We start from the raw sequence: 14,135 nt of genomic DNA on the forward strand, positions 1-14,135 counted from the left end.
TTTCGGCGCTGTCTGTGCTTTTTCGCTGTAGTTGTGGTTCGGGGCAGGAAAAACCAGAAGGGCCTGACTCATGACCAGGTGATCCTGCAAGACACAAGACATGATTGCAGTTTGGGGTGGCTGGTGGTGTGGGGGTGGTGAGGGAGTGGAGAGCCAGTGGTGTGCAGGCAGTGAGTGCGTGGCGAGGGGTGGTGTGAGGGTGCTGGGGGGTGCTTAGGGGTGGTGTGGGGGCGGTGAGGCCGTGGACTTGACTATTTCAATGGGCTCCTCGCCCACTGTACATATTGAATCCTCCATAAACCTGATGCCATCCAATTCTTCTTCACATGTCCCAATAAATCGTCTCGCATGCCCTTTGTGAAGCACATGGTTCCCAAGAGGCACTGCCTGGTTTTTGAAACCAAACGAGGAAATGCTGGAAACTCTCAGCAGGTCTGTCAGCATCTGCAGGGAGAGAAAAGAGCAAACGTTTCGAGTCGCGATGACACTTTGTCAAAGTCTCGTTTATAGGGGCTGGTGGAAATTCAATTTCTGATCATGCCGGAAATCACATTCCACTAGCCTTGAGGCGCAGAATCAGTAAAAAATTCAAACAAAATCAGAATATCGCTAATATTTCAGGTATCAATCTTAAAGCGATGACCAAGAATTTCTCCTTGCAATAATGGTATAATTCAGACAAAAGCATTTAGATGACACATGGAACCGCTGTGGAATGCCAAGGCGACGCACCTTGTGCTGAAACTTAGATTGGAACAGACAGGGGTTTGAGGGGCAGCAGAGACACAACAGGCCGAGGGGCCTCTTTCCCAAATGATTAACGCGGTGAGTGCACGTCAACATCACTCATTGAGATTTAAAAGTATCTCCCGAACTGGGACTTGAACCGTGGACCCTCAGATTAAACGACTGACTTTCTCCCAGGTGAGCGATCCAGGCGCTAAATAGCGTCGCCTACAGCGACCACCACTGGCTGGTAGCGAATATTTAATCGTTTAAATGTTGTATTTCCTTCGTCAATTTAGGGCAGCACACGTGAATAGCATTGTGGCTTCACAGCGCCAGGGTCACAGGTTCGATTCCCCGCTGGGTCACTGTCTGTGTGGGGTCTGCACGTTCTTCCCGTGTCTGTGTGGGTTTCCTCCGGGTGCTCCGGTTTCCTCCCACAGTCCAAAGACGTGCATGTTACGTGGATTGGCCATGATAAATTGTCCTTAGCGACCAAAAAGGCGAGGAGGGGTAACGGGGATAGGATGGAATTGAGGGTTTAAGTGGGTCGGTGCAGACTTGATGGGCCGAATGGCCTCCTTCTGCACTCTATGTTCTAATCCGACAATCATTCCCAGTTGGGTTTGAGACGGTCACTCCTGACTCTCAATTACTCAACATTCTGACGCACGTTTCACAGCCTCCAACACAGTCGCTTCTTACATTTTTTTCCAAAAGCGAAACCACCCCTTTGCCCACAACCTCCGCGCAGGAACATTTAAACGCTCCTTAATTTTGCCTCTTTTTCAGGTAAATAACCTGACTCAAAGAAGAAACGTCTAGAACAGTCAGCTGAACGCGACTTTGTGGGAATCGCTAACATGTATACAACAAGTTTGTATACAACAAGTTTGTGTTGACAACCGAGCAAATCGCACCAAATGGAGGTTTTGTAAAGTTTCTGGAGCGAAGGACTCAATCACAAAGTCCAGTTATATAAACAAGTCAGAGATTCACCAGCAGGTTCCGTGGTGTAGTGGTTATCACTTCTGCTTTAAATGCTGAAGATCCTCGGTTCGACCCCCAGTGGAATCAACGCTGCTTTTGACCAAGTGGTTGCCAATTGAATTTCAATGTAAATAGAAATATAACCAGCTTACCCTCTCCGCTCTCCGTGCGTCCCCAAAGCCAACGTGCTGAATGGAAATCTCTTTCCAAACAAACATTATTCATGAGCGTGTATCACGATCCTTGCGTGTGAGTTATTAAATATTCACTTCTTGAACCATTATTTGCCCAATAGTCCACTACTTGTTTCCGAACTAACATTTGTCGAAATTTCCCAACTATTGCTCTTTATCTTTGATTGGATTTGATTTGATTTATTATTGTCACATGTATTATTTTACAGTGAATATTACTGTTTCTTGCATGCTGTACAAATAATGCATACCGTACATAGGGAAGGAAGGAGAGACTGCAGAATATAATGTTACATTCATAGCAAGGTGTAGAGAAAAGATCAACTTAATACGAGGTAGGTCCATTCAAAAGTCTGATGACAGTAGGGAAGAAGCTGTTCTTGAGTCGGTTGGGACAGGACCTCAAACGTTGGTATCTTTTTCCTGATGGAAGGAGGTGGAAGGGAGTATGTCCGGGGTGCATGGGGTCCTTAATTATGCTGGCTGCCTTTCTGAGGCAGCGGGAATTATAGACAGAGTCAATGGATGGGAGGCTGGTTTGCGTGATGGAGTGGGCTACATTCACAACCTTTTGTAGTTTATTGCGGTCTTGGGCAGAGCAGGCTCCATGCAAAGCAGTGATGTAACCAGAAAGAATGCTTTCTGTGGTACATCTGTAGAAGTTGGCGAGTATCGTAGCTGACATGTCAAATTTCCTTAGTCTTCTGAGAACGTAGAGCGGTTGTTGGGCTTTCTTAACTATAGTGTCGGCATGGGGGGACCAGGACAGGTTGTTCGTGATCTGGACACCAAAAAGCTTGAAGCACTCGACACTTTCTACTTCGTTCCCATTGATGTAGACAGGGGCATGTTCTCCACTATGCTTCCTGAAGTCGACGACAATCTCCTTCGTTTCTTAACATTGAGGGAGAGATTATTGTCGTCGCACCAGTTCACCAGGTTCTCTATCTCATTCCTGTACTCTGTCTCCTCATTGTTTGAAATCCGACCCACTATGGTGGTGTCATCAGAAAATTTGAAAATCGAGTTGGAGGGGAATTTGGCCACACTGTCATCGGTATATAAGTGGTATAGGTGGGGGCTGAGGTCACAGCCTTGTGGGGCACCGGTGTTTAGGATGATTGTGGAGGAAGTGTTGTTGCCTATCCTTACGAATTGTGGCCTGTGGGTTAGAAAGTTCAGTATTCAGTCGCAGAGGGAGGAGCCAAGGCCATGGAGTTTGGTGATGAGTTTCGTAGGAATTATGGTGTTGACGGCTGAGCTGTAGTCGATAAATAGGAGTCGGACAGAGGTACCTTTGTTACCTAGGTGTTCCAGGGTGGAGTGCAGGGCCATGGAGATGGCGTCTGCTGTAGACCTGTTGCAGTGGTAGGCGAACTGTAGTGGATCAAGGCAATCTGGGAGGCTGGAGTTGATTCGTGCCATGACTAACCTTTCGAAGCACTTCATGATGATGGATATCAGTGCCACTGGTCGATAGTCATTAAGGCATGCTGCCATGCTGCAGGAAAGGGCAGATGGAAGTAGCCTCGTCTATTGAGGCTGGATGTAATTCGAATTCGGATCATGTCGGAATTCACATTCAACTCGCCTTAAAGCTCAAATTCAGCAAAAAAAATCAAACAAAAGTCAGCATGACACAGATACTTGAGTTATCTATCTTAAAGCGACGAGCAGGGATTTCTCCTTGCAATGATGTTATTATTCACACAAGAAGAGTTTAGATGAGACCTGGAACCGCTGTGGAATTTCAAGGCGACGGACCTTGTGCTGAGATTGGAACAGACAGGGGTTTGTGGGGCAGCCGAGACACAAGGGGCCGATGGGCTTCCTTCGGTGTTAATTAACTCGATGAGTTCACGTCAGCATCAATCATTGAAATTGCCGCCCGAGGAGGAATTTGAACTCTGGACCCTCAGATTAAAAGCCAGATGTTCTACCGACTGCGCTATCCGAGCCAGAGCAAAGCCCCCTATAACGACTATTACTGGCTGGCCGCGAACATTGCATAGTTCAAACTTTACATTTCCCTCGTCAGTTAGACAATCATTCCCAGTTGGGTTTGGGACAGTCACTTCCTGACTCTCAATTACTCAACATTCTGACTCACGTTTCACTGGCTCCAACGCATCAGCTTCAAAAATATTCTTTCCAAAAGTGAAATCGCCCCGTTGCCCACATTCTCAGCGCCGCAACATTGAAAAGCTCTTTCGTTTTGTCTCTTTTGCGGGGGAAATTGCAAAAACGTTCAGAACAATCAGATAAACGCGACTTTAAGGAAAAGGCAAACATGTCTGCAACAGGTCAGGTGCTGACAACTGAGCAAATCCCACCAAATGGACGATTTGCAACAATCACAACCTCCAGTAATATAAAGAGGTCAGTGTGTCGCCAGCTGGTTCCACGGTGTAGTGGTTAGCACGTCTGCTTTAGACGCGGGAGGTCCTGGGTTCGGGCTCCTGTGGAATCATTGCTGCTTTTGGACAACTCTTTGCCAACTGAATTTCCATGTGAATAGAAATACAACCAGCTTCCCCCATCTGTGCGTTGCCAAAGCTGGCGTGTTGAGTCGCAATCTCTTTCCAACCCCTATTCAATTAGCGTGCATCATGACCATTACCTGTGAGCTCTTAAATAAACAAATCAGCACTCTGTCCTTTAAAAATATTTTGTCCAAAAATTAGTTTACAGACTGAAATATTTCGAAATTTCCCAACTAATGCTCTGTATCTCGTGACCCTTCGCCGTCTCAAATTCCCCTTTGCCTCCTGTCCCTTCCCCAACTTTCAATCACCTTTTACATTTTGTTCTGCCAATCTGTTAAACGCGCGTTTCTCTCACTCACCGCCTTTTCTCAATACCCATTCGGCGCTGTGACCCTTGTTCGAATTTCACCTTGGCAAAACGTGCCACTCAACACACCAACAGCCATTCTGTATCCAATTCCTTTATCTTAGAACATTGACACAACATTTCCTAGACATCATTATGGTCATTCCACCACAAACTGCAATTTCAAACTACAAAAAGCTATACACTAGCGCTCCATAATTTCAGCTCTCATCCAATTCCCGTGAAACTGGGTGTGGTGTGGATTTCTGGAACTCTGCAGTCCATGTGGTGTAGGTGCACCCAGAAAGAGGTTAGGAAGGAAGCTCCATGATTTGTACCCAACAAGAGTGAGTGAATGGGGATATGGTTCCAAGTGAATATGGCGCGTGTTCCTTGGAGGGGGATCTGCAGGTGGCGGCACAGTTAGCAATTTGCGCTGACAATACTTGTTTTGTCAATGAACACAATACTGCAGTTACACTTCAATACAAAGTGGAATGCAAAGGCGACAGTCCTTGGCTGGAAACTGGGATTGGAACAGACAGGGGTTTGAGGGGTAGCAGAGGCAAAATGGGCCGATGGGCTTCTTTCCCAGTGGATCCACTCGATGCCTTCACGTCAGCATCGATCATTGGGATCGAAAATGATCGCCCAAACAGGGACTTGAACCCTGGACCCTCAGATTAAAAGTCTGATGCTCTACCGACTGAGCTATCCGGGCCGTGAGCGAGCGCACCTGTATTGACCGCATTACCCCTTCGCTGTTGCTACTCTCGCTCTGCTGTTGCCCCTCTTTCCTCTGCTTATGCTGTGCCTCTCCTCCAGAACAAACAGCTGCTTCCTTTGCCCTGCGCCACTCTCTGAATCCGGACAGCATATCAGCAGCTCTGCCTCTGTATTCAGGGCGAGTTCAGAGCTGTGCTGCTCTTCGACGCTTCACTCCGATACTCCGCCCACCGAGTCCCTTTCCTGGAGACTGGTTATTCCCTGTTGGTTTTGAGACAGTCACTTCCTGACTCTCAATGACTCAACATTCTGACTCAAGGTTCGCTGCGTCCAGCACGCTTGCTTCAAATCTGTTCTTTCCAAAAGCGAAACCTCCCCTTTGCCTAACAACTTCCGCGCCGTACCGGACACCTCGAACAGGCGCCGGAATGTGGTGACTAGGGGATTTTCGCTGTAACTTCATTGAAGCCTACTTGTGACAATGAGCGATTTTCATTTCATTTTCATTTCATTAAACGCTCTTTCGTTTTGAGTCTTTTTCGAGAATTGCCTGACTCAAAGAGAAAAAATTGGGCACAATCAGCTGAACACGACTTTGTGGGACACGCAAACATGTTATACAGCAAGTCAGGTGTTGACAGCTGATCCATTCCCATCAAATCGACGCTTTACAAAGGTACCGGAGCGATGGAACAATCACAAACTCCAGTCATATAAGGAGTGGAGCTGTCGCCAGCTGGTTCCATGGTGTAGTGGTTATCACGTCTGCTTTACACGCAGCAGGTATTTGGTTCGAGCCCCTGTGGAACCATTGCTGCTTTTGGACAAGTTGTGACCAATTGAATTTCCATGTGAACAGAAATACAACCACGAAAGAGGAAATGCTGGGAAATCTCAGCAAGTTTGGCAGTATCTGTCGGGAGAGTAAAGAGCTAACGTTTCGAGTCCGTTGACTCTTTGTCAAAGCTAAGAGACAGAGAAAGTGGGAAATATTTCGACTGTGGAGTGAGAAAGAAAGATGAGCCATAGCCACAGAAACCCAGGGAAACCGAGTGCTAATGGCCGCAGAAAGCCAGGGGACAGAGTGCAGAATGGCTTTGAATTCAGAAAACAAAGTGAAATGTATTTAATTATAAATGTGATGGAATTTATTGGAACTTAACAATGAGGTTTAACTGAACAGCAGCAACGGTCAGATCCAAAGAGCATCCTTTATTGGGACTGCGTGAAATTCAATTCCTGATCATGTCGGAATTCAGATTCATCGCGCCTAAAAGCTCAAGATCAGCATAAAAATGATAATAAATCAGCATAACGCAAATATTTCAGGTATCAACCTGAAAGCGATGGGCAGATATTTCTCCTTGTAATGATGGTATTATTCACACAAAAGAGAATAGATGAAATCTTGAACCCCCTGGAATGCAAAGGCGACGGTCCTTGGCAGGAAACTGGGATTGGAACAGACAGGGGTTTGAGGGGTCGCAGAGGCAAAATGGGCCGATGGGCTTCTTTCCCAGTGGATTCACTCGATGCCTTCACGTCAGCATCGATCATTGGGATCTAAAATGATCGCCCGAACAGGGACTTGAACCCTGGACCCTCAGATTAAAAGTCTGATGCTCTACCGACTGAGCTATCCGGGCTGTGAGTGATCCCGCTTGTAGTGACCGCATTCCCCTTCGCTGTTGCTCCTCTCGCTCCGCTGTTGCTCCTCTTTCCTCTGCGAGTGCTGTGCCTCTCCTCCAGAACAAACAGCTGCTTCCTTTGCCCTGCGCTACTCTCTGAATCCGGACAGCATATCAGCAGCTCCGCCTCTGGATTCAGGGCGAGTTCAGAGCTGTGCTGCTCTTCGACGCTTCACTCCGATACTCCGCCCACCGAGTCCCTTTCCTGGAGACTGGTTATTCCCTGTTGGGTTTGAGACAGTCACTTCCTGACTCTCAATGACTCAACATTCTGACTCAAGTTTCGCTGCGTCCAGCACGCTTGCTTCAAATCTGTTCTTTACAAAAGCGAAACCTCCCCTTTGCCTAACAACTTCCGCGCCGTACCGGCCTCCTCGAACAGGCGCCGGAATGTGGTGACTAGGGGCTTTTCACTGTAACTTCATTGAAGCCTACTTGTGACAATGAGCGATTTTCATTTCATTTTCATTTCATTAAACGCTCTTTCGTTTTGAGTCTTTTTCGAGAATTGCCTGACTCAAAGAGAAAAAATTGGGCACAATCAGCTGAACACGACTTTGTGGGACACGCAAACATGTTATACAGCAAGTCAGGTGTTGACAGATGATCCATTCCCATCAAAGAGACGCTTTACAAAGGTTCCGGAGCGATGGAACAATCACAAACTCCAGTCATATAAGGAGTGTAGCTGCCGCCAGCTGGGTCCATGGTGTAGTGATTATCACGTCAGCTTTACACGCAGCAGGTCGTTTGTTCGAGCCCCAGTGGAACCATTGTTGCTTTTGGACAAGTTGTGACCAATTGAATTTCCATGTGAACAGAAATACAACCACGAAAGAGGAAATGCTGGGAAATCTCAGCAAGTTTGGCAGTATCTGTAGGGAGAGTAAAGAGCTAACGTTTCGAGTCCGTTGACTCTTTGTCAAAGCTAACAGACAGAGAAAGTGGGAAATATTTAGACTGTGGAGTGAGAAAGAAAGATGAGCCACAGCCACAGAAACCCAGGGAAACCGAGTGCTAATGGCCACAGAAACCCAGGGGACAGAGTGCAGAATGGCTTTGAATGAAGAAAACAAAGTGAAATGTATTTAAATATAAATGTGATGGAATTTATTGGAACTTAACAATGAGGTTTAACTGAACAGCAGCAACGGACAGATCCAAAGAGCATCCTTTATTGGGACTGCGTGAAATTCAATTCCTGATCATGTCGGAAGTCAGATTCAACGCGCCTAAAAGCTCAAGATCAGCAAAAAAATGATAATAAATCAGCATAACGCAAATATTTCAGGTATCAACCTGAAAGCGATGGGCAGAGATTTCTCCTTGTAATTATGGTATTATTCACACAAAAGAGAATAGATGAAATCTTGAACCCTATGGAATGCAAAAGCGACGGTCCCTGGTTGGAAACTGGGATTGGAACAGACAGGGGTTTGAGGGGTCGCAGAGGCACAATGGGCCGATGGGATTCTTTCCCAGTGGATTTACTCGATGGGTTCACGTCAGCATCGATCATTGGGATCTAAAATGATCGCCCGAACAGGGACTTGAACCCTGGACCATCAGATTAAAAGTCTGATACTCTACCGACTGAGCTATCCGGGCCGTGAGTGATCCTGCTTGTAGTGACCGCATTCCCCCTTCGCTGTTGCTCCTCTCCCTCCGCGGTTGCCCCTCTTTCCTCTGCTTATGCTGTGCCTCTCCTCCAGAACAAACAGCTGCTTCCTTTGCCCTGCGCCACTCTCTGAATCCGGACAGCATATCAGCTGCTCCGCCTCTGGATTCAGGGCGAGATCCGAGCTGTGCTGCTCTTCGACGCTTCACTCCCATACTCCGCCCACCGAGTCCCTTTCCTGGAGACTGGTTATTCCCAGTTGGGTTTGGGACAGTCACTTCCTGAATCTCAATGACTCAACATTCTGACTCAAGGTTCGCTGCGTCCAGCACGCTTGCTTCAAATCTGTTCTTTACAAAAGCGAAACCTCCCCTTTGCCTAACAACTTCCGCGCCGTACCGGCCTCCTCGAACAGGCGCCGGAATGTGGTGACTAGGGGCTTTTCACTGTAACTTCATTGAAGCCTACTTGTGACAATGAGCGATTTTCATTTCATTTTCATTTCATTAAACGCTCTTTCGTTTTGAGTCTTTTTCGAGAATTGCCTGACTCAAAGAGAAAAAATTGGGCACAATCAGCTGAACACGACTTTGTGGGACACGCAAACATGTTATACAGCAAGTCAGGTGTTGACAGATGATCCATTCCCATCAAAGAGACGCTTTACAAAGGTTCCGGAGCGATGGAACAATCACAAACTCCGGTCATATAAGGACTGTAGCTACCGCCTTCTGGTTCCATAGTGTAGTGGTTATCACGTCTGCGTTACGCGCAGCAGGTCCTGGGTTCAAGCCCCAGTGGAACCGTTGCTGCTTTTGGACAAGTTGTGACCAATTGAATTTCCATGTGAACAGAAATACAACCACGAAAGAGGAAATGCTGGGAAATCTCAGCAAGTTTGGCAGTATCTGTCGGGAGAGAAAAGAGCTAACGTTTCGAGTCCGTTGACTCTTTGTCAAAGCTAACAGACAGAGAAAGTGGGAAATATTTATACTGTGGAGTGAGAAAGAAAGATGAGCCATAGCCACAGAAACCCAGGGAAACCGGGTGCTAATGGCCACAGAAACCCAGGGGACAGAGTGCAGAATGGCTTTGAATGAAGAAAACAAAGTGAAATGTATTTAAATATAAATGTGATGGAATATATTGGAACTTAACAATGAGGTTTAACTGAACAGCTGCAACGGAAAGATCCAAAGAGCATCCTTTATTGGGACTGGGTGAAATTCAAATTCTGATCATGCCAGAATTCAGATTCAACGCGCCTAAAAGCTCAAGATCAGCAAAAAAATGATAATAAATCAGCATAACGCAAATATTTCAGATATCAACCTGCAAGCGATGGGCAGAGATTTATCTTTGTAATGATGGTATTATTCACACAAAAGAGAATAGATGAAACCTTGCACCCCCTGGAATGCAAAGGCGACGGTCCTTGGTTGGAAACTGGGATTGGAACAGACAGGGGATTGAGGGGTAGCAGAGGAACAATGGGCCGATGGGATTCTTTCCCAGTGGATTCACTCGATGGGTTCACGTCAGCATCGATGATTGTGATCTAAAAGGATCGCCCGAACAGGGACTTGAACTCTGGACCCTCAGATTAAAAGTCTAATGCTCTACCGACTGAGCTATCCAGGCTATAAGCGATGCCGCCAATAGTGACCGCATTCTCCCTTCGCTGTTGCTCCTCTCGCTCCGCTGTTGACCCTCTTTCCTCTTCTGATGCTGTGCCTCTCCTCCAGAACAAACAGCTGCTTCCTTTGCCCTGCGCCACTCTCTGAATCCGGACAGCATATCAGCAGCTCCGCATCTGGATTCAGGGCGAGTTCAGAGCTGTGCTGCTCTTCGACGCTTCACTCCGATACTCCGTCCACCGAGTCTCTTACCTGGAGACTGGTTATTCCCAGTTGTGTTTGAGACAGTCACTTCCTGACTCTCAATGACTCAACATTCTGACTCAAGGTTCGCTGCGTCCAGCACGCTTGCTTCAAATCTGTTCTTTACAAACCTCCCCTTTGCCGAACAACTGCCACGCCGTACCGGCCTCCTCGAACAGGCACCGGAATGTGGCGACTGGGGGCTTTTCACAGTAACTTCATTGAAGCCTACTTGTGAAAATAAACGCTCTTTCATTTTGAGTCTTTTTCGAGAATTGCCTGATTCAAAGAGAAACAATTGGGCACAATCAGCTGAACACGACTTTGTGGGACACGCAAACATGTTATACAGCACGTCAGGTGTTGACAGATGATCCATTACCATCAAATCGACGCTTTTCAAAGGTTCCGGAGCGATGGAACAATCACAAACTCCGGTCATATAAGGAGTGTAGCAGCCGCCAGCTGGTTGGACATAAAGATGAATACATGAGAAATTTGATGAGGAGAAAGTTTGCAGATTGGGTGATGCTCCAGGCACAATGTGTTCAACAACGCCAAAGCCAGCGTAAATTCCAAATTTAGTCAAGTCGTGAATGGAGTATTGAGTATTCTTTCCTGACTGATCGCGAACAAGCTGGATCGGGCGAACTTGCCTTTTGTAAATTCCACCCTTTAGGTTGCCAGCAAGCCGTAAGGATTTGCTTTCCCCTTGAACTTTCTGCACGTTTCCAACTGACAAACTTCTCACCAACACTTACGCTGGCTTCGGCATTGTTGAACACATTGTGCCTGGAGCATCGCCCAATCTGCAAACTTTCCCCTCATCAAATTTCTCATGTATTCATCTTTATGATCGAAATTTCACATAACTTATAGGCAGTGTTAATGTACGCCTACTTGTGACAGTAAAGATTATTATTATTCTAGCACGGGATGTGCTACGGCTCACATTTCCAGTACTTGTCCGCAAAAGCCTTTGGACGGCTTTCTTCACTGAAAGAGTAAACGCAGCTGACCCTGTGAATTCAAAATTCAGTCGAAATATTACCGTGCCGCAATAAAGTGCGTGCGGATTATTCAGTAAGAAGTCTCACAACACCATATTAAAGTCCAACAGGTTGATTTGCAATCGTGAGCTTTGGCAGCGCTGTGCCTTCATCAGGTAAAGTGGTCCTTCATCACTTCAACTGATGAAGGGACGGCGCTGCCAACGCTTGTGATTTCAAATAAACCTGTTGCTGTCACACTTCTTGTTGCTGTCACACTTCTTTCTGTATCCAGCGCCAGCATCTCAACATCATGCAAATTAATTGCAATTGCAGGACAGGCCCTCACATTAGTCCGAATGGACGGCTGCTGCTTCAGCACGAAATGATGATGAGCCAGCTGAATTTTAAATTGGGGTAAATGGTTCGGGGATTTACAAGCTAAGGACATTAACCGGGAGATCATGTGTCGCCTCTCAATAGATTAGCAAACAAGTATACTTCTCGCCTTAAGGTATTTTGATCGTTCCAGACGTGTTTCAGTGTAATTACCTGAGGAAGGAGCAGCGCTCCGGAAGCTAGTGACATCGGAACAAACCTGTTGGACTTTAACCTGGTGTTGTAAGACTTCTTACTGTGCTCGCCCCAGTCCAACGCCCGCATCTCCACATCAGTGTAATTAGCACCACATTATAAATGGGTAGTGCAGCTTTTTGAAAAAGACATTTCGAAGCATCAAATGTATTTGGCGTAGCCAGCAAACGACTGCATGTTAAGCAATCGGTTTGTTGAAGGTGGCAGCATTTGAGCCAAATTACTGGCAAGAGGGTTAGTAATTCCTGCACAGCGCTGCTGATCTATTCAATGCCGCAATTTCAAGGTAGGCTGATATGGCATCGTACCGTGGCTGTTTGCAACGCTGCCTGGAGCAGATTCGCCTGAAATATTGCAATGCAGGAGACGTAAAACACAGTTCAGAGCGACGTGAATTGTCATCTGCAGGAGTTCGCTATTGATTAGGAGACGTTGGACACATTTGTGACACAGAAATGGAAAAGAAGGACAGTTTCTCAGAAAAAGTGGCAGATACTGTCCAAGAGGCGCCAAGCAGTTAAAGGAGACTCTGCGCCGCCGCAGCGGAGGCAAAATGCCGCTCCAGCTTGCCGGAAAAGTGGAGACTATTCCACTATGTGGTTATTTCGTTGGCCATTACGGGGATCGAACCCGCGACCTTGACGTTATTCGCATCACGCTCTAACCATCTGAGCTAACCGGCCATGTATGTACTGTTGGTTGGAGTGACCATGCCGTTTCCAAATTCACGCCAGTCCTGAATGGTGGGCTCGTCTGACATGTTGCGTGGTTATTTCCAACGTTGCCTGGAGCAGATTTGCCTGAAAATTGCAGGAATTGGAGGTAAGACATTGTTCAGAACGACGTGAATTGTCATCGCTGTAGACTAGGAGACTTTGGAAACATGTTACCGACACGTTTGTGGCGCAGAAATGTAAAAGAATGAAAAAGTGGCAGATATTGATGGAAAGGGAAAAGTATACACCGCAGGGCAAGAGTTATAGCTGGGGGAAGGGCAATTATGATGTCATAAGACGTGACTTGGGGGAGGGGGATAAGGTGGAGAAGTAGGCTGCAAGTGTTGGGCACACTGGATAAGTGGGGCTTGTTCAAGGATCAGCTACTGCGTGTTCTTGATCAGTATGTACCGGTCAGGCAGGGAGGAAGGCGTCGAGCGAGGGAACCGTGGTTTACCAAGGAAGTGGAATCTCTTGTTAAGTGGAAGAAGGAGGCCTATGTGAAGATGAGGTGTGAAGTTTCAGTTGGGGCGATGGATAGTTACAAGGTAGCGAGGAAGGATCTAAAGAGAGAGCTAAGACGAGCAAGGAGGGGACATGAGAAGTATTTGGCAGGAAGGATCAAGGAAAACCCAAAAGATTTCTATAGGTATGTCAGGAATAAGCGAATGACTAGAGAAAGAGTAGGACCAGTCAAGGACAGGGATGGGAAATTGTGTGTGGAGTCTGAAGAGATGGGCGAGATACTAAATGAATATTTTTCGTCAGTATTCACTCAGGAAAAAGATAATGTTCTGGAGGAGAATGCTGAGCCCCAGGCTAATAGAATAGATGGTATTGAGGTACGTAGGGAAGAGGTGTTGGCAATTCTGGACAGGCTGAAAATAGATAAGTCCCCGGGACCTGATGGGATTTATCCTAGGATTCTCTGGGAGGCCAGGGAAGAGATTGCTGGACCTTTGGCTTTGATTTTTATGTCATCATTGGCTACAGGAATAGTGCCAGAGGACTGGAGGACAGCAAATGTGGTCCCTTTGTTCAAAAAGGGGAGCAGAGACAACCCCGGCAACTATAGACCGGTGAGCCTCACGTCTGTAGTGGGTAAAGTCTTGGAGGGGATTATAAGAGACAAGATTTATAATCATCTAGATAGGAATAATATGATCAGGGATAGTCAGCATG

General features: G+C 46.7%; 7 non-coding genes across 7 annotated transcripts; 2 read left to right on the forward strand and 5 right to left on the reverse strand.

Annotated features, from left to right (window-relative positions):
• The first annotated feature begins 1,730 nt into the window (after positions 1-1,730).
• Positions 1,731-1,803, forward strand: trnal-uaa (transfer RNA leucine (anticodon UAA)). The gene has a single exon. It is a non-coding gene; the product is annotated as a tRNA-Leu (tRNA).
• A 3,587-nt stretch (positions 1,804-5,390) lies between these two features.
• trnak-uuu (transfer RNA lysine (anticodon UUU)) lies at positions 5,391-5,463 on the reverse strand. Its single transcript has one exon. It is a non-coding gene; the product is annotated as a tRNA-Lys (tRNA).
• A 1,578-nt stretch (positions 5,464-7,041) lies between these two features.
• trnak-uuu (transfer RNA lysine (anticodon UUU)) lies at positions 7,042-7,114 on the reverse strand. Its single transcript has one exon. It is a non-coding gene; the product is annotated as a tRNA-Lys (tRNA).
• Positions 7,115-8,691: 1,577 nt separating this feature from the next.
• trnak-uuu (transfer RNA lysine (anticodon UUU)) lies at positions 8,692-8,764 on the reverse strand. The gene has a single exon. It is a non-coding gene; the product is annotated as a tRNA-Lys (tRNA).
• Positions 8,765-9,507: 743 nt separating this feature from the next.
• Positions 9,508-9,580, forward strand: trnav-uac (transfer RNA valine (anticodon UAC)). The gene has a single exon. It is a non-coding gene; the product is annotated as a tRNA-Val (tRNA).
• A 762-nt stretch (positions 9,581-10,342) lies between these two features.
• trnak-uuu (transfer RNA lysine (anticodon UUU)) lies at positions 10,343-10,415 on the reverse strand. The gene has a single exon. It is a non-coding gene; the product is annotated as a tRNA-Lys (tRNA).
• A 2,431-nt stretch (positions 10,416-12,846) lies between these two features.
• Positions 12,847-12,920, reverse strand: trnai-aau (transfer RNA isoleucine (anticodon AAU)). Its single transcript has one exon. It is a non-coding gene; the product is annotated as a tRNA-Ile (tRNA).
• Positions 12,921-14,135: the final 1,215 nt, after the last annotated feature.

This window comes from Scyliorhinus torazame, chromosome 4, assembly GCF_047496885.1.
Source record: "Scyliorhinus torazame isolate Kashiwa2021f chromosome 4, sScyTor2.1, whole genome shotgun sequence".
In the NCBI taxonomy this organism is placed as follows: Eukaryota; Metazoa; Chordata; class Chondrichthyes; order Carcharhiniformes; family Scyliorhinidae; genus Scyliorhinus; species Scyliorhinus torazame.